Source organism: Lactuca saligna, chromosome 2, assembly GCF_052625555.1.
Source record: "Lactuca saligna cultivar CGN05327 chromosome 2, ASM5262555v1, whole genome shotgun sequence".
Lineage (NCBI taxonomy): Eukaryota > Viridiplantae > Streptophyta > Magnoliopsida > Asterales > Asteraceae > Lactuca > Lactuca saligna.
The window spans coordinates 68,639,359-68,665,914 of record NC_136418.1 but is presented as its reverse complement, the minus strand read 5'-3'; the positions used below and the strand labels follow the sequence as shown (position 1 = coordinate 68,665,914).

Here is a 26,556-nt window from a genome sequence, read left to right as displayed (position 1 = left end):
AGGAACAGAACGAATAACGAAACTACAATTAGGAACAGAACGAATACGAATACGACTGCGAATACGAATACGACTGCGAATAGTATTAGGAGTAGGATTAGGGATAGGAATGCGACTACGAATACGAATACGAATACGAATACGACTGCGAATACGAATACGAATACGAATAGTAATAGGAGTAGGAATAAGGAAACGAATATGAAAACGAACACGAATAAGTACAATCATAATTAATTAAGAATAATACACAAATATGAAGATGTGAATCTAAGTATATTCCGAAATATTACCATTAGGATATCAGTATAACTAGTTAATACAATAGGTACGAATGGAAATAAATCAGTATATCGAAGTTCAATAACTAAAAATTTCTTTTAGGAAAGTACGGGACTTTCCTGGGGAAAACAAAATCTTATCTAATCAAGTTACATCTTTTACATCTTTAACATCATTCACAATAGAAACCAACATGCAGGAAAGCATGGGGCTTTCCTGGGTAACACTCATATAACTAGAAATAGTAACAAACAGAATAACATTACATCTTTTACAACTAGTAATATACAATTAGGAAAGTATGGGACTTTCCTGGGATCATAGTTAAACAATTAGAACTGTATAACCTAACAATCGACCAACCTTATCTTTTAAGAAAATATGGGATTTTCTTGGATAACAACTTTTCGGTAAACTAAAGGAAACTCGTACATTTTTACAAAGCAAACATCTTATGAACTCACCAGCTTTATGCTGATTTTCAAACTGCTTGTATTCTCAGGTCAACATTAGACAGGTACCCAGCAAATCTTTTGGAGAAGACGGAGCGTACAGAAGACTCGTCTCTACTTTTGTTCATATATACTATGTATTACGAATGTACAACTTTTCTTTTGAACAAATGTAAACTTTGATATGTAATGTAATGGCTGTTTACTTTGCTTACTATGTACATTGGAATTGATACTCAACTTGGAGTCAACCCCGGAGACGTTTCCGCCTTTGGTTTTCGGGGTGTGACATATTGTAACAACCCGAAGTTTTCCATCGTCGATAACCTGTTCTACCTGTAAAAATTCGTCGTTTGTCAATTTGTTCCGTTTTCGTTTTGGGTTAAATTATTTAAATTTATATGTTTATTATAGTCTAATGAGTGACAAACCCCTTAGGAACCCATGAAATTAGCCCAAAATGTTTATTTCCAAAAATTTTAGAAACGTCCTCGCCGGGTTACAGAATCTTAATCGAGTGCGACCTAAAGCCCCGTTTAATGACGGTATCGGGTAGAATTCCACCGTGTCCAAGTTTTGGGACATATTTAAACATGTTCAAGCTATCATTTGAAGCTTTTTCCCTCTCTCACTACTCTCTCTCTCTAAGCTCTCTCCTAAATCCAAGTTTAAGGGTCCAAATCATCAATTTAAGGCTCCAAATCTTTGAGGTATCTTCCCTACCTTGTTATGCAACCTCTCTCGCCTTCAAATTCGAGTTTAAACCATGGATTAGGACCATTATCATGAGTTTATGGACCTAGAACAGTGCTAGGCCGTAAACTCGTATTAATGGGGTTTTTGGAGCAACAAAACCCTTCCAAACCACAATTGGACCTTAGATATGGCTAGATGACTTTATGGAATGGACCTAGAACGCGTTAAACCATGATTTATAGCCTTGTTCATGTGTTTACATCCCTGGAGCATGCTTGGGCTGTAAACACATATAAATGGGGTTTTTATGCCCTTAAACTCTTCCAAAACACCAACAAGGCTTAGATACGACTTGTAGAATTATGGATTTGGCCTTGGAACACCTTGAACATAAATTTTGAGGAGTAAATGGGTGTTTACGGCCAAGGCACATGCTTGGGCCATAAACTCAATGTTCTTGGGGAGTCAACTCCTCTAAATATGTTAAAATGCCACTTTAACACACCTAACGCCTTGGAATAAATTCTAAAAGTGTTTACAAATAAGTATTGGACCTTAAAACATATTAAATCACACATCAAGGGAGTTCACGGCCATGAGGGGGTTCATGGGCTGTAAACTCCAAAAACCTTGTCCAAAGTCCCTCAAAAATCCATACAAGGCTAGGAAAAATAATTAGAATCACATGTGATTGTTTAAGGACCAAAAACATTAAGGATTCTATGTATGGAGGAGTTTATAGCCGTAAACTCCAATAAATGGTCCCTATGTGAAGTCAATCCATTCCAAGGCCTTAGGTTTAATCCTAGCAAATTTTCCCTAGTCATATGAAGCCATTAAACAACCAAAAACACCCCACCATGAGTTTACGGCCGTAAACTCATGGGGAATGGGTGTTATGGGCTGAAAACTCTTGTATGAGTTTACTCTTGGGGAGTAAACACAAATTCCAAGTCCCTAGTGCCATTACACGTCCGTAGATGTCACCCGGGTCCTTCCAAACACTTGAAATGAGGTGTTTCTGCAACAAGAAGTGTTTGTCCCTAACAATTAAGTAATCTAAGTCCTAATTAGATACAAATGTGTATCTTTTCATTATACATTGGAATCTCGTACGTTTGCAAACCCCGAACCAACGTTTAGCATCCGAAATCGTCACATTTCTCGTCCGGTGAGTTCATACCCCTACCCTTTCTCAATGATTTTCAATGTTTTCAGGGGGGGAATACAAGCAAACTATAAATGTTTTCAATACATAACATTGATGTATTTCAAATTATATCCGGCAAACTTATAAATACCATTACCCCTTATGTATTATGCTGAGCATAAGGGATGATTTATCAACTACAACTATATGAATTTCAGTTAAGGAAATAACCAAACTAATCAAATTATTATGGGAATAATTTGGGGTTCTTTAGTTCTTGTTTCATCACGTACCGATATGTATACAAAGTTATTAGATAAACTATGTCCGGTTCAGTTTATCTCCGTTTCATTTTGAATGTTGCCAGATACTTTTATTGTATATATCTATATTCGCTGTATTATGTTTCATAACCTTTTGTATGTTTGATATCATATGAGAACCCCATGAATAGTTTAGTACTACCCTTTATGGATGATCAGTAAATCCTCCTCAGAAGTCTAACCAGTGTCTCCTGGAGGGAGAGCGAGGAATATGTGAATAAATCTATTCGGGACTGACAATCCCACACCTTAACTGCTAGCTACAGTTAGGCGGGCACGCTTGGGGTGACAAATTTCTGGATATCATTCGACGTCTGACAAGCATCAAGGACGTCTCTTTGTTGTATCAGCATGGTTACCCGACTCACAATATGTATTAATATAAGTTTATTCACAGTATCGCTTTGGGTTTGGTTTTGACTATGTTTCGATTCCATATCTACCTTCTATCTATAGTTTCCATGTCTAGTACAGGATGATGGTACCATGGTTCTTAGTCTATTGGTCTTATATCTAATGCAGGATGGTAGTCCCAGGGTCTTTAACTTATATCTAGTACGGGATAATAATTCCATGATTTCAACCTATATCTTGTACGGGATGGTAGTCCCATGGGTTTGAAACTATATCTAACACGAGATGATAATCTCATGGTTTTCAAACTACTTTCCATCTATAGATCGCACATTTCAAACTAATTCATATCTAGTTTGGGATATTAATCCCATGATCCTCAATATATAGTTTTATGTATTAAACTATACTCCGTAATATACAACCGGTTTTACATAAGAAAATATGGGAGTTTCTTGGATAACAAGCTCTTTGGTAAACTAACTTTACATAAGAAAATATGGGATTTTCTTGGATAACAACCTCTTTGGTAAACTAAAGGAAACTAGTACATATTCAGAAAACAAACATCTTATGAACTCACCAGCTTTATGTTGATTTTCAAACCGCTTGTATTCTCAGGTCAGCGATAGACAGGTACCCAACAATCCTTTTTGGAGAAGACGGAGCGTACTGAAGATCTTGTTTTTACTTTTGTTAATATGATGCATATGTATATCAGTGTACAACTTTACTTTTGAAACAAATGTAAATTTCTATATCTAATGTAATGGTTGTTTACTTTACTTACTATGTGCATTGGAATTGATACTTAACACGGAGTCCGCCCCGTAAATTTTAGTCGCGGAAACACCTCATTTCAAGTGTTTGGAAGGACCCGGGTGACATCTACGGACGTGTAATGGCACTAGGGACTTGGAATTTGGGTTTACTCCCCAAGAGTAAACTTATACAAGAGTTTTCGGCCCATAACACCCATTCAACATGAGTTTACGGCCGTAAACTCATGGTGGGGTGTTTTTTGTTGTTAAATGGCTTCATATGACTAGGGAAAATTTGCTAGGATTAAATCTAAGTCCTAGTTAGATACAAATGTGTATCTTTTCATTATACATAGGAATCTCATACGTTTGCAAGCCCCAAACCAACGTTTAGCATCCGAAATCGTCACATTTCTCGTCCGGTGAGTTCATACCCCTACCCTTTTTCAATGATTTTCAATGTTTTCAGGGGGGAATACAAGCAAACTATAAATGTTTTCAATACATAACATTGATGTATTTCAAATAATATCTGGCAAACTTATAAATACCATTACCCCTTATGTATTATGCTGAGCATAAGGGATGATTTATCAACTACAACTATATGAATTTCAGTTAAGGAAATAACCAAACTAATCAAATTATTATGGGAATAATTTGGGGTTCTTTAGTTCTTGTTTCATCACGTACCGATATGTATACAAAGTTATTAGATAAACTATGTCCGGTTCAGTTTATCTCTGTTTCATTTTGAATGTATTGCCAGATAGTTTCATTGTATATATCTATATTCGCTGTATTACTGTATTATGTTTCATAACCTTATGTATGTTAGATATCATATGAGAACCCCGTGGATAGTTTAGTACTACCTTGTGAGTTTGTCACTACCCTTTATGGATGATCAGTAAATCCTCCCCGGAACTGTAACCAGAGTCTCCTGGAGGGAGAGCGAGGAATTTGTGAATAGATCTATTCGGGACTGACAATCCCACACCTTAACTGCTAGCTACAATTAGGCGGGCAAGCCTAGGGTGACAAATTTTTGGATATCATTCGACATCTGACAAGCATCAAGGAGGTCTCTTTGTTGTATCAGCATGGTTACCCGACTCACAATACGTATTAATATAAGTTTATTCACAGTATCGCTTTGGGTTTGGTTTTGACTATGTTTCGATTCCATATCTACCTTCTATCTATAGTTTCCATGTCTAGTACGGGATGATGGTCCCATGGTTCTTAGTTTATTGGTCTTATATCTAATGCATGATGGTAGTCCCAGGGTCTTTAACTTATATCTAGTACGGGATAATAATTCCATGATTTCAACCTATATCTTGTACGGGATGGTAGTCCCATGGTTTTGAAACTATATCTAATACGAGATGATAATCTCATGGATTTTGAATCTATATCTAGTACGGGACGGAAGTCCCATGGTTTTCAATCTATATTTCAACGAATATCAAACTATACTGTATTTAGTACGGGACGGTAGTCCCATGGTTTCCAAACTATATTTCCATGAATATTAAACTATACTGTATCTAATACGGGACGGTAGTCCCATGGTTTTCAACCCATATTTTCCATGAATATCAAACTATATTGTATCTAGTACGGGACGGTAGTCCCATGGTTTTCAATCTATATTTTTATGTATATCGAACTGTCTTGTACTTAGTACGGGATGTGAGTCCCATGGTTTTCAAACTACTTTCCATCTATAGATCGCACATTTCAAACTAATTCATATCTAGTTCGGGATATTAATCCCATGATCCTCAATATATTGTTTTATGTATTAAACTATACTCCGTAATATACAACTGGTTTTACATAAGAAAATATGGGATTTTCTTGGATAACAAGCTCTTTGGTAAACTAACTTTACATAAGAAAATATGGGATTTTCTTGGATAACAACCTCTTTGGTAAACTAAAGGAAACTAGTACATTTTCAAAAAACAAACATCTTATGAACTCACCAGCTTTATGCTGATTTTCAAACCGCTTGTATTCTCAGGTCAGCGATAGACAGGTACCCAACAATCCTTTTTGGAGAAGACGGAGCGTACTGAAGATCTCATTTTTACTTTTGTTAATATGATGCATATGTATATCACTGTACAACTTTACTTTTGAAACAAATATAAATTTCTATATGTAATGTAATGGTTGTTTACTTTACTTACTATGTGCATTGCAATTGATACTTAACGTGGAGTCTGCCCCGGAAATGTTTCCGCCTTCGGTTTTCGGGGTGTGAGTCCATGTTGAGTATCAAATCCAAGGCACATAGTAAGTAAAGTAAGACAACCATTACATTACATAAAAAAAAGTTTTACAATTTGTTTCAAAAGTAAAGTTGTACAGTTGTGATACATAGTATATATATGAACAAAATGAAACGGGTCTTCTGAAAACTCCATCTTCTGACAAAAAGGATCTTCGAGTACCTGTTCTAACGCTGAGCTGAGAACACAAGCGGTTTGAAAATCAGTATAACGCTGGTGAGTTCATAAGCGGTTTTTGTTTGTGAAAATGTTCAAGTTTCCTTTCTGTTTCTGAAATGTTATACACACCAAGAAAATCCCATATTTTCTTTAAAAGGTTGGTTATCGTTTGTAAACATGTAAAGTAAGGTTGTACACTGAAAACATGTTTTATCTAGTGTGAATGTACAGTTAGGTTATCTGGTTTGTCATACTGTTCTGGTTATGTACCAATGTATTCCCAGGAAAGTTGCATACTTTCCTGATTGTGTTACTAATTGTGAAAGATGTAAAGTTATCCGGTTTGTTATCCTTCCTGGTGATGCGTGTATGGGCTTGATTTAGTGAGTAGGGTAGTGTTTAGGTAAATTAAAAGAGAATAGCAACCACAAACGATATGTGAATGGAAAGAAATAGATAGATTAGTATAGTAACAACTCAAGACCTATTATGTTGTATACCGATGAAAACAATCCAAGACCTATTGGATTGAGTTCGTATCAAGTCAAGAACACGTCCCAACAAGATAATTTGAGAATTATAACAATAACTCAAAGTGAAAAAAATGGTTCTTTGATTAAAATTCGTGCCTTACTTTTTCCATGCATAATTTGGCTTTATATGAAGCCTTTATTACAAATTTGGTGGTTACAAGCCAACCAACCAATTATTCATTAAAACTAGTAAATAGAAATTAAGGTAACTCTTGAAAGAACACAAAAAAAACGTCCATGAGACTTGTGAATGAAAAAAAAACGGCTATGCTTGCTTAAGGAGCCATAAGAAGCATTAAGGAGTCATCATAAGCATTAAAGTGTAACCCTAATCCACCAAAGAGTGTCAAAAACGGCTAGGAGGCTTTATGAAGCAAATAGTAATGTTTTTAGCACTTATGAAGCCTTAAAAATGTTGCCCTAGTCTTCATGCAACCTTAATTCAATTTGTGGGTTACTATGCACAACCCAACCATTGAGCCCAAACCACCTTCTAGCCCACTAGTAATCACTAATCCATCACATTTTGGGCTTTCATGATCCATGCATGGATCATTCCCTCCCCCTTTGAAAGGAATTGACCTCAATTCATCAAGTCCATCATCATCAAGATAAGGTGAAAGATCTCCCACATTAATGGTAGCATGCACTCCATGGTCTCCTCCTAAATCTACCTTGTAAGCATTATCATTGACACGCGACACCACTTTATAAGGACCTTTGCCTCTTGGCATTAACTTGTTTTTCCTTTTGTTAGGAAAACGTTCTTTCCTCATATGCACCCACACCAAGTCACCATCTTGAAAGACACGTGGATTCCTATGCTTGTTTGACTTCTGTTTGTACAACTCATTCACAACTTCAATCTTCTCACGAACTTGTTGGTGTAGTTTCATCATGTCCTTCAACTTGTCATTAGCATCCTTGTGAACCAATTCATCCTTTGGCAATGGAATCAAATCCAAAGGCATGTAAGGATTCACACCATACACCACCTCAAAAGGAGAATGACCTGTAGCATAAGTAGGAGAACGATTATAGGCAAATTCAGCATGTGCAATTGATGTCCCAATCTTTTTGAGTTTTGCTAACCAGGCCTCTCAACAAAGCACCCAAAGTTCTATTAGTAACCTCCGTTTGCCCATCTGTTTGTGGATGATGGGATGTACTAAAAAGTAACTTAGTACCCACTTTCCTCCATAAAGTGTTCCAAAAGTAACTTAGAAATTTGGAATCCCTATCAGAAACAATTGTTTTAGGAATACCATGCAAACGAACCACCTCTTTAAAATACAATCAGCCACATTAGATGCATCATTGGTTTTATGACATGGCACAAAGTGAGCCATTTTTGAAAACCCATCCACCACCACCATAATGGAATCCTTCCCCCTTTGAGTTCTAGGCAAAGCCATAATGAAATCCATGGACACATCTTCCCAAGGACGAATAGGAACCGGCAAAGGAGTGTAAACACCATGCTTGAAAGTTGTTTTCGCCATATGACATGTAACACACTTGCCCACTATGTTGGTTACATCCCCCCAACATCTTCGGCCAAAAGAAATGTTCTTTAAGCACCTGCAAAGTTTTGGTAATGCCAAAATGACCAGCCAAACCACCGCCATGAGCTTCACGAATCAACAACTCCCGTATTGCATGTTTTGGGACACAAAGGCGATTGCCTTTGAATAGAAAGCCATCTTGAATCACAAATTCACCATTAGGACCACCTGCACATTTCAAAAACATATCTCCAAAGTCCATATCATATTGATAATGGTCCTTTAGAGTTTCAAATCCCAAGAAACGAACATCCAAAGTCACCAATAATGAGTAACGCCTCGAGAGTGCATCAGCCACCACATTGCTTTTGCCATCCTTGTATTTGCATGAAAAATGAAAGGATTGCAAGAACTCCACCCACTTTGCATGTCTTGTGCTCAACTTTTGTTGCCCCTTGATGTACTTCAAGGATTCATGATCAGAATGCAAAATAAAATGATTTGCACGCAAATAATGACTCCAATGATCTAAAGCACGAACAATAGCATAAAACTCCTTATCATAAGTGCAATAATTCAAACGAGCACCACCCAACTTTTCAGAAAAATAAGCAATAGGACGTTTGGATTGGATCAAAACAGCCCCAATACCAACTCCACTTGCATCACACTCCACTTCAAATGGTTGAGAAAAATCTGGAAGAGCTAAAATAGGAGCATCACACAATAATGCCTTGAGTTTCTCAAATGCCTTTTGAGCTTCTTTTCCCCATGCAAAGACTCCTTTCTTCAAACAACCTATCATGGGACTTGCAATGGTGCTAAAATCACGAACAAATCTTCTATAGAAAGAAGCAAGACCATGAAATGATCTAACTTCAGAAATGTTAGTAGGAATAGGCCATGACTTGATTGCTTCAGTTTTGGATGGGTCTATGGACACGCCATTTTTTGAAACCACAAAACCCAAAAATGCCACTTCTTCCACTAAAAACGAACATTTTTCTTGCTTACCATAGAGTTTTTGAGCTCTAAGCGTCTCGAAAACCTGTTTTAAGTGCACCAAATGATCCTCCAAGCTCTTGCTATATACCAAGATATCATCAAGGTACACAACCACAAACCTGCCCAAAAAAGATTTTAGCACTTCATTCATTAGTCGCATGAAAGTGCTAGGTGCGTTAGTTAGACCGAAAGGCATCACGGTCCATTTATACAAGCCATGTTTAGTTTTAAAGGCTGTTTTCCATTCATCCCCTTCACGCATACGAATTTGATGGTAACCACTTCTCAAATCAATTTTTGAGAACACAATAGAACCATGCAACTCGTCCAACAAATCATCAACTCTAGGAATAGGAAATCGGTATTTTATGGTGATGTTATTAACAGCCCTACTATCAACACACATCCTCCAAGAACCATCTTTTTTTGGAACCAACAAAACTGGAACAGCACAAGGACTTAGGCTTTCACGAACATAACCCATTTTCATGAGTTCATCAATTTGTTTTTGCAACTCTTTTGTCACCTCCAGATTACATCTATAGGCAGCTTTATTAGGCAAAGGAGCACCCGGAATAAGGTCAATTTGGTGTTCGATACCGCGGATTGGAGGCAAACCCGGTGGTAATTCGCTTGGAAACACATCTTGAAACTCCAGAAGCAAATCAGCAATAGTGTTTTCTCCATGCACCATCTTCTCCACCTTTGCATGCTCTTTGGCCACAAGCATGTAAATAACATCACCTTTGTCAAGAACTTGCTCCACCTTCCTTTCACTAGCAAACATAGAAAGATTAGGTTTTTTTACTTGTTTAGAAATCATGGACCTTATGGCCGTTGGGGACATGGGTTTTAACACAATTTTTTTATTATTGTGTTTCAACTCATATTCATTGCTCCTCCCTCTATGTAACACGTCCCTATCAAATTGCCAAGGACGCCCCAACAAAATATGACATGCATCCATAGGAATAACATCACACAACACTTCATCTTCATAAGACCCCATCGTTAGACCAACTCTAACCTGTTTTGTCACCTTTATTTTGCTTCCATCATCCAACCAATGAAGAACATATGGTTTTGGGTGGTTTGTTGTAGACAAACCCAATTTGGTCACCATTTCATTAGAAGCAACATTAGTACAACTTCCACCATCAATAATCAAACTACACCACTTGTCTCTAACCAAACATTTGGTGTGAAACAATTGGTCTCGTTGATCCACATCAGCCACGGTTTGAACCCCTTGAGTTTTAAGGGTTCTAAGCACCAAAACTGTATCATACACCGGTGCTTCATACTCTACCTCCTCCTCTTCTTCCTCTTCTTGTTGTGTATCATAAAAAATACCCGTCAACCTCTCTTCTTCCTCCAACTCTTCACGACATTCAATGGCCTCCCTTAAAGTCACCACCCTTTTGTTTGGACAAGCATTTTGGTAATGACCAAAACCTTGACACTTGAAACATCTAATTTTCGCCAAACTAGTTTCTTTAGTACCACTAGTAAGTTTAGGAGCAACAGGAACACTACTAGAACCAGAAGGAGTAGAAACAGAATTTTGTCTATTGCTAGACTCGGGCTTGGACCACGACTTTGACTTGGGACTTTCGAGACTTGAACTTGAACTCCCACCATAACGTGCTTTGGTTTGCCCCTCCAACTTCAAACACAAACCACAAAGAGTTCCAAAATCAGCATAAGGATATAACCACACAACATTGGCAATGTTGTAGTTCAACCCTTTTAGAAAACGAGTCATTTTTTGTTCTTCAATTTCTTCAATATCCCCCATCAAGGACAACTTCTCAAATTCATCAATGTATTCTCCAACACTCATTTTTCCTTGCCTCAAATCAGCAATCTTCTTGTAAGTGGCCATTCTATGAGTAGAAGGAACATATCTCTTTCTTAGCTTTCGTTTTAGAGAAAGCCAAGAAAAAAAAATTTCTTTGCCTTCACGGGTTCTCTTGGCCTTAAGCCCTTCAAACCACAATGAAGCACCACCACTTAGCTTGAGAATGACATACTTGCAGTTTTTTTCGTCATCCACTTCTTTGTACTCGAACATTCTTTCAATCTTCCTTTCCCACTCCAAGTAGCGTTCAGGATCAGTTCCAGCAACAAATTCAGGCAATTCAGACACCTTGAATTCTTCCACAACCCTATGTTCACCACGGCGGGGTTGCCTTCGATTTCCACCTTCTTGGATGTTTCTTAATGCTTCTCGAAGATTTTGTAGGAACTCTGGATCATCAAAATCCAACCTGGCTTTGATACCACTTATGATGCGTGTATGGGCTTGATTTAGTGAGTAGGGTAGTGTTTAGGTAAATTAAGAGAGAATAGCAACCACAAACGATATGTGAATGGAAAGAAATAGATAGATTAGTATAGTAACAAATCAAGACCTATTAAGTTGTATACCGATGAAAACAATCCAATACCTATTGGATTGAGTTTGTATCAAGTCAAGAACACATCCCAACAAGATAATTTTAGAATTATAACAATAATTCAAAGTGAAAAAAATGGTTCTTTGATTAAAATTCGTGCCTTACTTTTTCCATGCATAATTTGGCTTTATATGAAGCCTTTATTACAAATTTGGTGGTTACAAGCCAACCAACCAATTATTCATTAAAACTAGTAAATAGAAATTAAGGTAACTCTTGAAAGAACACAAAAAAAACGTCCATGAGACTTGTGAATGAAAAAAAAATGGCTATGCTTGCTTAAGGAGCCATAAGAAGCATTAAGGAGTCATCATAAGCATTAAAGTGTAACCCTAATCCACCAAAGAGTGTCAAAAACGGCTAGGAGGCTTTATGAAGCAAATAGTAACGTTTTTAGCACTTATGAAGCCTTAAAAATGTTGCCCTAGTCTTCATGCAACCTTAATTCAATTTGTGGGTTACTATGCACAACCCAACCATTGAGCCCAAACCACCTTCTAGCCCACTAGTCATCACTAATCCATCACATTTTGGGCTTTCATGATCCATGCATGGATCACCTGGTTATGTAAACGTTTCCCCAGGAATGACCCATACTTTCCTGAATGTTTGTTACCGTATGTAAAAGATGTATTCCTGTTGGACCTGGTTATCTTGTGAATTGTATAAAGTTGTTCATTATTACCATAAGTAAATCTCTGTTATCCTAATTGCAAGTTCCATAACCATACGTTGGACTAAACTTGTGGCAATAAGTAGTCCACATACTTATGACTTTCGTCACCCTTGAACCATTTCGGTTCGGCTATAGATAGGAGCCAGGTGTGGGGTAGTCAGCCCCGTATAGATCTATACACTCAAGTCACACTCCCTAAATCCCAGAGATTCTGGTTACGGGTGTAGTCCTCCACTCGCGTATCTCTGTGGAGTGTTCACCGAGGATGTGTCTCCAATCATACAGGATTAACAAATTTACTAGTAATAATATGAAAGTCCTCCACTCGCGTATTTATGTGGAGTGTTACCGAGGACAAAATAGTGTACAGGTTTTATTGTTCAAATGTTCTTATGCCATGCTTTTAATTGATAAAATGTGGAAAACCATTTGTGAAATATATATAAATCATAGCAGTTTAAAATCCATTTCACAAATATATGTTTACGTGATCTACATGTTCAAATGGTTATAAGTTGTAGTAATTAGTGTTAAAAGCATATAAAATGTGAAACACACATATGAAAACATGTTTTGAGTAGAAGTAATCCCTTGTACTTTGCTTGTGTTCGCCCCCCCCTGAAAACAGTGAAAACAGTGAAAAAGGGTAGGGGTATGAACTCACCGGACTCGGAAATGCGACGGTTTCAGACACTAGACGTTGGTTCGGGGCTTGATTACTCGCGATGTCCCTATGTAAAATGTAATAATGTCCATATACATCTAATTAGATTTACAATCACTAATTATATGGAACATTACACTCTAACGAGGTTAAACACCTCAAAACGAGCGTTTGGAGTGACCCGGGTGACATCTTCGGACGTGTAATGGCACTAGGGACTTGGGATTTGAGTTTACTCCCCAAGAGTAAACATTTAAGGGAGTTTACAGCCACAAAACACACATGTTGGTGTGATTTTGAGTTTACGGCCGTAAACTCATGTTGGTGTGATTTTGAGTGTTTAATGGCTTGTTTAGACATGGGGATTGTTGGAATGGATTTCTAAAATACCTTGGAATAGATTAAATGAATTTATACCATTTAAAAGGGAGTTCACATCTGTAAACTTGGAGTTTACGGCCGTAAACTCACCCATGGTCAAGAATAATTATTTTGAGGCACAAGGAACAATCACATGTGATTCTAGTTAATTTTCCAAGCCTTGTTATGAATTTAGGGCACCATTTAACACACTTATAGGAGTTTAAGGCCTTGGAGCATGTTCTATGAACGTAAACTCTTGTTTGTGGTGTTTTGTTATGTTTAAGGCCCCCAAACTATTTTTAGATGTTTCTAGGATTTACCACAAGGCTATTGGTTAAGTTTCAAAGCATTCTAACATGTAAAAATGAGTTTATCCCCCATGTTTGAGGAGTTTACGACCCAAGCACATGCCTTGCCCATAAACTCTCTTTTGTCCCTCAAAATGCAAGTTTAGGGTGTTCCAAGTCCAGGTTTGTAAGCCTCAAAGTCGTATCTAAGTACCGATTCTAGAGAGGATCTCGAAGGGTCCAATGTACCTAGGGTTAAGTTTCCCACGTTTACCAAAACGTACAGTGCCTTTCCAAGGCGAGACTTTCAACAGGACACAGTCTCTAACCTGGAATTCTAGAGATTTCCGACGGTCATCACCGTAACTCTTTTGGCGATCTCGTGAAGCTTTTAATCGGTCTCGGATTTGGATTGTGACAACCCTATATTTTTACAAAAGCAGTGTAACGCTCAAAAGTCAAATACAATGAAAACTATTTGGAATCAATTAAATTAACCTCAAAAATAAAGTGTTCAAATATCTAAGTTGGGATACATAAAATGTTAGATATCATGCCAAGGTTTTCAAAAACATAGAGAGCGTTCAAAACCGGGTTATATTGAAGAAATTATAACCACTCGTATATTTACGACACACCGTTAAAACGCTATTTAACGTAACAAGTGAAATTTCAATAAAATGCATTTTAGCCTTAAGTATCTAAACAAAAGATGTAGAGTTTGTTAGATTGTAAACATGCATAAAAAGATCGCCCAAATTGGACCTTGTATGAAGAAGTTACGAATTTCTTAAGTTTCGTAACAGTAGTAGAGGGCTAAAAACTCGAATTGAAGATCGAGTGTTATTTAGCTATCGCCACATAAACGAAAGTTGAAGGCCTCCACAATAGGAGTAAAACGATAAAAAGAAACGAAAACCGACGTCAAATAAAGAAACTATAAATTTTTAACGGACTTTAGCAGTCCCGGCCTATTAAAAATATATCATTAAAAATAAATTCAAAACTAACCAAATGAGTCTAAATGAAAGTTGTAGAGCATAATCTCACCTACGCGTGGATATAAAGAACGCGAAAAATGGAGCCCGTACGCGAAAGTTACGGAATTTAGAAGATGGAAGACTGGATTACGCCCTGCGTAATCCAAGAGTACGCCGCGCGTACTAGGCCCAGTGTCAAGTCCCATCGGCTCGAGTGATCTACGCTAGCTAGACCGGAGTCGTAATTCATGACGCATTTTTACGCCCCGCGTACCGAGTACGCCCAGCGTACTCCGGTAGTACGCCCCGCGTACGTGGATCCTCCAGCCTATAAATAGAGAGTTTGAGCTACAGGTTTTTGCACACTTTCTCAAACTCCCAATCACCTTCTCATACTTTCAAGCTCCAAAGACCATCCCGACGCCCTCGGTTTCCGTACCCGAGTCCCCGACAAAAGATCTACGCTTTCGAGATCCCCGAAGAGCCCGAAGACACAGCTTTCCGCGGTCGAAGTTCTGCTCAACTCTAGCCTCTCTCTCTTCGAACCAAATGAGTGAGTTCATACCCCTACCTTTCAATTCTTTTCATGTTTTAGGGGGGAAATACAAGTACATTACACGTTAAAGTATCATTTTATAAACATAAATGTAATATCTAGCTTATAGAATATCGATACAAACATCTTTATGTATAAAGGGCTAGTACATCACCAAATTATTTTCACCAGATAGAACATACTTTCTGAAAAGCTATAATGGGTATAGTTATACTCTTATACATCTTTATAAATAAAATACTTTCAAAAGAAGTAAATTCAGTCTTATTGTAAATCTATTTATACTAAGAAATGTGAGATATTTAAACTTCAACGTACTCTTATGTATGCATTTCAAACCCTGTATTATATACTATAATCTCTTGCAGGGAGAGCGTGATGCTTGTGTATAGATCTATACGGGATTGACAACCCCGCACCTAAACTGTTAGCTACAGTTAGACCGGCAGGTCTGGGGTGACAAATGTCATAACACTACAACACCTGAAGAACGTTGTTACAGGCATTCAGTGTCAATAGCATGGTTATAAAACTCACATGAAAGTCTAAAAATAAGCTTGATTTACGAGATTCATAAATGCATTCAGTTTTCTACATTATTTTGAGCACAAAGATTACCTTTATCATTCAAGAATGAAAAATACTAACGCACTCCAACTTTGAGAACTTATCAAACTATTTATAGAAAATATTGGATTTTCTGAAAACTTCGTTCATTGATTTGCTACCAAAAGGACATACTCTTTCCATACAAAATACTCATGAACTCACAAACTTAATTGTTGAAACTTTTTCGAAACCACTTGTATTTCTCAGGGAATCAGTAATACAGGTAACCACCAACTTTTGAAGAAGGAACGCTAAGGACGTTTATTATTAAACATTTACATCATCATATTGTAATATTCTTTTGGAAATATGTATAACGCAACAATATACGTTTTTATTATATATATATATATATATATATATATGATGGTTGTGTACTTTCTTTACGATATTCAATTGTTATGGTACTACGTGAAGTCATCCACCCTCGAATGTTTCCGCCATTCTGGTTTTTGGGTGTGACATGGATGATCTTTTCGGTGGTTTCGCGGATGATTTCAGGACCAGTGAGAGCACTGTCGGGGACTCGGCTCTTGGCTAACTGTGTATCCCCTACCTCAGCCTAACACAGAGGGGATCTGCACTTACGACTGTATAGGGCTTCAAACGGAGCAACCTTGATGCTGGTGTGGTAATTGTTGTTGTATGAGAATTCAATCAATGATAGATGTGTGTCCCATGACTTTCCAAAGTCAATGACACATGCCCTAAGCATGTCCTCCAGGGTTTGGATTGTTCTTTCACTCTGTCCATCGGTTTGAGGATGATACGCCATGCTCATATCTAGTTTGGTTCCAAGGGCTTTCTGAAGGGACTGCCAGAATCTGGAGGTAAACCTGCTATCTCGATCAGAGATAATGGATGCAGGTACACCGTGCAGTCGGACTACCTCCTGGATGTAGATTTGCGCGAGTCTTTCCATCTTGTATGATTCTTTGATCGGAATGAAGTGAACGGATTTTGTCAAACGATCGACAATTACCCAAATGGTATCGTACCCACTAGGACACTTGGGCAGTTTGGTGATGAAATCCATGGTAATCATCTCCCAAGGCGGAAACATTTCCGGGGCGGACTCCACGTTAAGTATCAATTCCAACGCACATAGTAAGTAAAGTAAACAACCATTACATTACATATAGAAATTTACATTTGTTTCAAAAGTAAAGTTGTACGGTGATATACATATGCATCATATTAACAAAAGTAAAACCGAGATCTTCAGTACGCTCTGTCTTCTCCAAAAAGGATTGTTGGGTACCTGTCTATCGCTGACCTGAGAATACAAGCGGTTTTGAAAATCAGCATAAAGCTGGTGAGTTCATAATATGTTTGTTTTCTGAAAATGTACTAGTTTCCTTTAGTTTACCAAAGAGGTTGTTATCCAAGAAAATCCCATATTTTCTTATGTAAAGTTAGTTTACCAAAGCGCTTGTTATCCAAGAAAATCCCATATTTTCTTATGTAAAACCGGTTGTATATTACGGAGTATAGTTTAATACATAAAACTATATATTGAGGATCATGGGATTACTATCCCGAACTAGATATGAATTAGTTTGAAATGTGCGATCTATAGATGGAAAGTAGTTTGAAAACCATGGGACTCACATCCCGTACTAAGTACAAGACAGCTTGATATACATAAAAATATAGATTGAAAACCATGGGACTACCGTCCCGTACTAGATACAATATAGTTTAATATTCATGGAAATATGGGTTGAAAACCATGGGACTACCGTCCCGTATTAGATACAATATAGTTTAATATTCATGGAAATAAAGTTTGGAAACCATGGGACTTCCATCCCGTACTAAATACAGTATAGTTTGATATTCGTTGAAATATAGATTGAAAACCATGGGACTTCCATCCCGTACTAGATATAGATTCAAAAACCATGAAATTATCATCTCGTATTAGATATAGTTTCAAAACCATGGGACTACCATCCCGTACAAGATATAGGTTGAAATCATGGAATTATTATCCCGTACTAGATATAAGTTAAAGACCTTGGGACTACCATCCCGCATTAGATATAAGACCAATAGACTGAGAACCATGGGACCATCATCCCGTACTAGACATGGAAACTATAGATTGAAGGTAGATATGGAATCGAAACATAGTCAAAACCAAACCCAAAGCGATACTGTGAATGAATTTATATTAATACGTATTGTGAGTCGGGTAACCATGCTGATACAACAAAGAGACCTCCTTGACGCTTGTTAGACGTCGAATGATATCCAGAAATTTGTCACCCCAGGCGTGCCTGCCTAACTGTAGCTAGCAGTTAAGGTGTGGGATTGTCAGTCCCGAATAGATCTGTTCACAAATTCCTCGCTCTCCCTCCAGGAGACTTTGGTTACAGTTCCAGGGAGGATTATCACATCCATAAAGGGTAGTGACGAACTCACAAGGTAGTACTAAACTATTCACGGGGTTCTCATATGATATCAAACATACAAAAGGTTATGAAACATAATACAACGAATATAGGTATATACAATGAAACTATCTGGCAATACATTCAAAATGAAACGGAGATAAACTGAACCGGACATAGTTTATCTAATAACTTTGTATACATATCGGTACGTGATGAAACAAGAACTAAAGAACCCCAAATTATTCCCATAGAATTTGATTAGTTTGGTTATTTCCTTAACTGAAATTCATATAGTTGTAGTTGATAAATCATCCCTTATGCTCAGCATAATACATAAGGGGTAATGGTATTTATAACTTTGCCAGATATTATTTTAAATACATCAATGTTATGTATCGAAAACATTTATAGTTTGCTTGTATTCCCTCCCTGAAAAAATTGAAAATTGTCACACCCCCAAACCAAGGATGGCGGAAACGTCCGGGGGTGGAGGACTTCATGTAGAGTATCACAACAATGAGTATAATAGTGCTCAAAGTAAATACAACCAACACGAATATAATAGAAAACGTTACATCCAAGCACATGTTTACATGATTCACATCAATTACATTATAATACAAAATGAACTGTTTGATGATTTATCGTCCCATCCTCAAAACATTGTTTGATTTCCTGTTTTCACTGAATTCCTGAGAATACAAGTAGTTTTGAAAAGTGTCAACACAAAGGTTGGTGAGTTCATAAGAGATTTCGTTGGAAAAGTAAATCGTTTTCCTTGTAAAAGCGTTAGAATATGTATCCAGAAAATCCGATATTTTCTTTTTAATCTGCGTAATGTAGTCTTATGACTGAAGACCAAAATGTATAAGTAACCTTTCTTATTAATAGAAAATGTTATGTACTTAAATGGACATGGACGCGTTTGAATTTAATGAAATTTCTGTATGTTCTCATGTTTGTTAATACTTTATATATATGTAGTCCTAAATTAGAGGATCAAGAAATAACAAGTATTGACCATACTTAAAAGTATAAATGTGGTTTCAAATGATGTGTAGTCGTAACTACCAAAACCAAAAGTGTACAGTAATATCTGTACTCATAGAGATAAAAAGTGATTTTAAATCGACATAAAACTCATTTAGGTTTTAAAAATAAAATCCCGTAAACTTATGGATTGTTATATCCCTATGTGAGTCGCTATAATCATACTATGACTATGTGAACCTGCCACGTTCTCAGGCGTCGCGAAAAATAAAATGACATTTGTCACCCGTAGACCTGCAGGTCCAACTGTAGCTAGCAGCAAGATGTGGGGTGTCAAACCCAATATAGATCTATATACAAGTATCACGTTCTCCCTCAAGGAGATTCTCATTATAATTACCAGGAATTATATCCCGCACTCGGACGTACAGGGAGAGAGAGAGAGAGTCTCACAATATAGGTTAACAAGTTTACGTGAAATGTATGTGAATATAGATATCTCTTGTATGAATGTACCCTTCTTGTACGAGTGTGTTGAGTGATGTATCATAAACTATACCTATTATAGTTTATCTAAAATATATGTAATATGTATGAACTCTTTTATGGAAATGTATTAGTGTTATGAATTTATCAAACTATAGGTAAACAAATTTACGTGAAATATGTGTGAATATAAATCTTTCTTGTATGAATGTACCCTTTTTGTACGAGTGTGTTGAGTGATGTATCATAAACTATACCTATTATAATTTATCTAAAATGTATGTAATATGTATGAACTCTTTTATAGAAATGTATTAGTGTTATGAATTTATCAAACTATACTTTTTATAGTTTAATATACATGTTCTAAAATGAATGAATAATATTTATTATGAATGACTTAGTTTCAGTTCATGATGATAAACTAACAAAGAAACACATTCAATAATTATAACTTATGATTATACACTTTGCTCAACATATTACAAAGTGTTATGATATTTACATGCTGTTGGCTAAATTTAGCCATTCTGCCCTGTTTTGGAAAAATCATAGAAAAATCATACGAAGTCGAAAACTAGATCCGTAAATTCTGAGAGTTCAAAAAATGTGTCTAGTTTACTCATAATTTTTATCACGATTTTTAATGACCTTCAACTTGGGTGAAAAAGTCCATAATCACAGACTGGTCCGGATTGTTGTTTGAAATGATAGGCAGTTTTGTAAAAATCACCATAAATTGTAGAAAAATCGTATGGAGATGTGCAAGTAGTCATTTTAAAGCTAAAAACTTGAACTATTTGCACCTTGTACAGTTTTGAAAACAAAAATGTTTAAGATGCCCAAAACAGTCCGTGAATGGAGTTGAACTTTTCTGATGAAGGCTGTTAGAAAATTTTAGTTATGTTCTTAGTGTTTTAACTTGTATTCCCCCCCTGAAAACTTGAGAAAACATGAAAATGTAGGGGTATGAACTCACCTTGAGTGATTTCAGTAGATAAGTATTGAAGAAGAGAAGTGTTCAACCCAAGAACACTTGAAGAATCACTTGAAGATTCGAAGCTCTAACTCTAATATGATGGAGTTTGTGTAAGATATTCATGATTTGAGTAGAATGAAGTGAAATAATCATAAGGAGGATGAATTATGCTTACCAAATGTGGAAGAACACTTGATAATCAGCCTTGAATCTCGAGTTTGGTGGAGAAAGAGTTTGAGAGAATAGTGGTGTTTGATACTTAGTGAAATGAGAGCAAATGAGAGAAATGAGGAGAGAGGATGTTTGTTCCAGCTCTAAAAACGTGGGAATGAGTGTAATTTGAGTGTAAGGGACATTGAAGTGACTTAGGTAAGGTGGGGAGGTGTGGTTAGTCAAAGAGTGGGTGTGGGGTGGTTGCTTGTGACATTGGATAAGGCAAAGTCAACACTCCACCTTTAATAATTCACCCATTTGATTTTTATTATTTAGATAATGATTTTCATCAAAATATGTTTAAATTATGAATATTTAGAGTTTATTATGTTAAAATATAATTTCTGGAGAAAATCCCGCTTTAAAATCACGAAAAACGGGCTTAAAATGTTAAAAATATCAAAAATGGGCTAAAAGTGACAAATTTCCGAATTCTGGCCGAGGTTCGGTCTTCTGATGTTGAACCGAGAGAGAGGGAGGCAGAAACCGAGAGGGAAGAAGAGAGAGAGCAGGAACCGAGAGTGGAGAAAAGAGAGGAGAGGAACCGAGAGGGAAGAAGAGACAGAGAGGTGGAGTAGAGACCGAGAGTAGGGAAGAGACAGAGAGGCGGGCAGAGACCGAGAGTAGGGAAAAGACAAAGAGGCGGAGTAGAGACCGAGAGTAGGGAAGAGACAGAGAGGCGGGTAGAGACAGAGCGAGAAGCGAACAGATGAGGCGACAGAGACAGAGCGAGAGAAGGGAACAGAGAAGGCGACAGAGACAGAGCGAGAGAAGGGAACAGAGAAGGCGAGAAGGAGCAGAGACCGAGAGGGGCAGAGACCGAGGCTCGGTCTCGCATGCCTCAGCCAACAGAGGCTCGGTTCTGGTCCTAAGAGGCTTCTCTTCTTGGTTTCGGTTCCTAAAGCCTATTTTTCTCGTTTTCGCCCCGTTTTAAGCCATTTTTGACCCGGTTAAGGGTCGGAATGACCCGAATGATTCTAAAAAGTTACGGGAAACTTTTGGGAGAGATTTGACATTCTTGGGGAGATTTCCCATACAAAGAGATTGTTGCGAGAGATTTCACATACTTGGAGAGATTAGGGAGAGATTTGACATTCTTGGAGAGATTTCTCATACAGAGAGAGATTTCACATACTTGGAGAGATTTGGGAGAGATTTCTCATACAGAGAGATATTTGAGAGAGATTTCACATACTTAGAGGGATTTGGGAGAGATTTGACATTCTTGGAGAGATTTCTCATACAGAGAGATATTTGAGAGAGATTTCACATACTTAGAGGGATTTGGGAGAGATTTGACATTCTTGGAGAGATTTCTCATACAGAGAGATATTTGAGAGAGATTTCACATACTTAGAGGGATTTGGGAGAGATTCGACATTCTTGGAGAGATTTCTAATACAGAGAGATATTTGAGAGAGATAGAGTGAAAACGATTGAGAGAGGATCCATGTGTGACAATTGTGAGTGTCCGGCATCGCAATGCATGGTTCGTAAACCCTGTTAAGCCTTGTTTAAGGATCTTACACACTCTCGACGAGTATGCATCATTGTTTTATCGGTTTGGCTCGCCACGTACTACAGTTTTAAGTTAAGGAGATCTAGATGTTCGCACTTTTTGCTTTATGATTTCTCATTAGAATAGATATTATGTAGAAGTTTCATAGTGTAAATTCTAGTACTCACGGGCAAATTGAGTCAAACGGTTTGACTTGTTGACTTTAGTTGACTTTGACTTGACCGAAATTTGACGGTTGTCACAAAAATCATTGAAAAAGGGTAGGGGTATGAACTCACCGGACGAGAAATGTGACGATTTCGGATGCTCAACGTTGGTTCGGTGCTTGCAAACGTACGAGATTCCTATGTATAATGAAACGATACACATTTGTATCTAATTAGGACTTAGATTACTTAATTGTTAGGGACAAACACTTCTAGTTGCGGAAACACCTCATTTCAAGTGTTTGGAAGGACCCGGGTGACATCTATGGACGCGTAATGGCACTAGGGACTTGGAATTTGAGTTTACTCCCCAAGAGTAAACTCATACAAGAGTTTTTGGCCCATAACACCCATTCCCCATGAGTTTACGGCCGTAAACTCATGGTGGGGTGTTTTTGGTTGTTAAATGGTTTCATATGACTAGGGAAAATTTGCTAGGATTAAATCTAAGGCCTTGGAATGGATTAACTTCACATAGGGACCATTTATTGGAGTACACGGCTGTAAACATGGAGTTTACGGCCGTAAACTCCCCCATACATAGAATCCTTAATGTTTTTGGTCCTTAAACAATCACATGTGATTCTAATTATTTTTCCTAGCCTTGTATGGATTTTTGAGGGACTTTGGACAAGGTTTTTGGAGTTTACGGCCCATGAACCCCCCTCATGGCCGTGAACTCCCTTGATGTGTGATTTAATATGTTTCAAGGTCCAATACTTTTTTGTAAACACTTCTAGAATTTATTCCAAGGCTTTAGGTGTATTAAAGTGGCATTTTAACATCCATAATTCTACAAGTCGTATCTATGCCTTGTTGGTGTTTTGGAAGAGTTTGAGGGCATAACAACCACATTTATATTTGTTTACGGCCCAAACATGCTCTAGAGCCGTAAACACATGAACAAGGCTCTAAATCATGGTTTAAGGCATTCTAGGTCCATTCCATAAAGTCATCTAGCCATATCTAAGGTCCAGTTGTGGTTTGGAAGGGTTTTGTTGCTCCAAAAACCCCCATTTATATGAGCTTACGGCCTAGCACTGTTCTAGGGCTGTAAACTCATGATAATGGTCCTAATCTATGGTTTAAACTCGAATTTGAAGGCTAGAGAGGTTGCATAACAAGTTAGGGAAGGTACCTTAAAGATTTGGAGCCTTAAATTGATGATTTGGACCCTTAAACTTGGATTTAGGTCAGTGGTTAGAGAGAGAGTAGTGAGATAGGGAAAAAGCTTCAAATGATAGCTTGAACATGTTTAAATAGGTCCCAAAACTTGGACACGGTGGAATTCTACCCGATACCGTTATTAAACGGGGCTTTAGGTCGCACTCGATTAAGATTCCGTAACCCGGCGAGGACGTTTCCAAACTTTTTGGAAATAAACATTTTGGGCTAATTTCATGAGTTCCTAAGGGGTTTGGACACTCATTAGACTATAATAAACATATAAATTTAAATAATTTAACCCAAAACGAAAACGGAACAAATTGACAAACGGCGAATTTTTACGGGTAGAACGGGTTTTCGACAATGGAAAACTTCGGGTTGTTACAAACAGGGGTAAAGCAAAATTTCACAGATTCTAAGTCTATGACATCCTAGTTACATATAATCTTAGTGTATCCACTTAGCAACTATTGACCTAGTAATGAAGATCTTTTTAGTTCTCAATTAAGTAATTATACTAACACAAAATACTCCTATAGTATTTTAGACTTATGTTATGTTCTAGAGTTCTCATTGTAGTAGTGTTGGTAAGTTTTTAGACTTGTTGCCATCTCACAACCATTCTTGGGCATATGCTAATCGCTACTCGGACCAGCATAGTTGATCAGGCTATGCCACTCCCAGGACTGGCCATACATCCCCGAGCTTACTTGTGATATTCAACAATAGTAATACTTTTGTTCTTGTCATTGTAACACGGATTTTAGTATAAATGCAGGTATTTATACTTAGTTTACATATTTTATTATTTAAAAGTATAAACTCTTGGTCAGAGTATTTTTAATCCCATTGTATTTATAGTTAGTATATCCTTTATGGGTTAATATACTCAATTCACTATAAACAATGCTTTGATACCAATCTCCCCTGTCAAGAGATTCTGGGAACTAAACGCGACCCTGCAATGATTGCAAGTCGTGAACATCCACATTATTATGATCTTGTATACCCAATCTAACTATCACCTTTTGTTTAAAACAATGCGTTAGTGATTCATTGGTATAGTTAGATCCTGTAATTGTTCCATGTTATAGTACCTTGTCGTGTATTGTATCTTCCTCCCTGTATTCCTTTATTGTGTGTTCTCTTATGTTATCGTATCTCTTGTAATTATATGTCTTGTAATTGTATGTAATCATATCTCTTCATATGGTATGTAATATATTAGTATAGACTCATGAATGAACTAAATCTTGTGTGATTCTTTGTACTTGGAAGAGTAAGTAGTATCTCCTAACTATACCTATTATAGTTACTAGTAATGTGCATGTATAACCGAAGTATGCCTTTGCTACCCAAAGGTACTGAACTGACTAATGGAACTTTTATGTCTATACATGTATAAATGATATATAACTAATATTTAGATGACATTCAGACGAATAACTGATACCCTAAGGCCACAACCCAACGAGGAAAGGGAAATAAAGTGAGCTAGTCGTCTTAAGTCCTTTAAACATTACTTATATAACTATACATGTATGGGCTTGCAAGTGACAATATAAGAATATAAAAGAAGTTTGGTAAAACCTTTGAAAGATTTAATAACTAAGAAATGATAACTTGACATCAGTTTATAAAACGATTGAAAGTGGTTTGTTTGATAAGACAGTTTTAAGTATAAGAAAGCCTTTGTTTGAAACACAATAGTAACAGAGTTTGAAAGGAAACATACAGTATGTAAGACAGTTTGATAAAGAGTTTTAAGTAATATGTTTGGTAAAACAGCTAAACATGTAGTAAATCCATTTGTATGCTAGTTATTAATCACATGTGATTGATATAATAAATGGCATGATTCAAAATGTATCCCCCCCCCCACAATAAAAGCATTTATAAACATTTAAAAAGTTAGTTAAGGTGTATGAACTCACCTGTGGTGAGTGGATCGGATGGAAGTGTCGAATAAGTGCTTGGTGTCAAGTGAAGACTTAAACACACACAATGATCCTAATAACATATAAAGACATATGTATATATACAATTAGTGATTATAGCACTAATTAGATAGGTTAAGACATCGTAAGACATGCTAAACACTTTATTTAAGTGCTATAAGTCCTAAGGATTGCATCTAAGGGTTGTAGGACTTGGGTTTTGAGTTTAGGGTCCAAGGGTAAATTCCTTATGAGTTTACGGCTTTGGGACCAACTCCCTTGGAGTTTAAGGTTGTAAACTCATGAGTTTACAGCCGTAAACTCATGGTACTTCTACCATTTTGTGTCTTGAAGCCTATAAGTCATAAAGAAGCATCCGTACTTCATGTCTAAGCCTTTGGAAGTGATTGTGGGCATCATTTCACTACTTTGTGGAGTTTACGGCCCATGGACCATTTCTCCATGTGATTACGACCGTAAACTCTAATGATTCATTGTATTTTGATGTTCTAATGTCCTAAGTACATCAAGGACATCATCTAG

At 37.1% G+C, this 26,556-nt stretch overlaps 1 pseudogene; it reads right to left on the bottom strand.

Annotated features, from left to right (window-relative positions):
* Positions 1 to 614: 614 nt before the first annotated feature.
* The window catches only part of LOC145029801 (uncharacterized), a 36,982-nt pseudogene continuing 11,040 nt past the window's right edge, over positions 615 to 26,556 (bottom strand).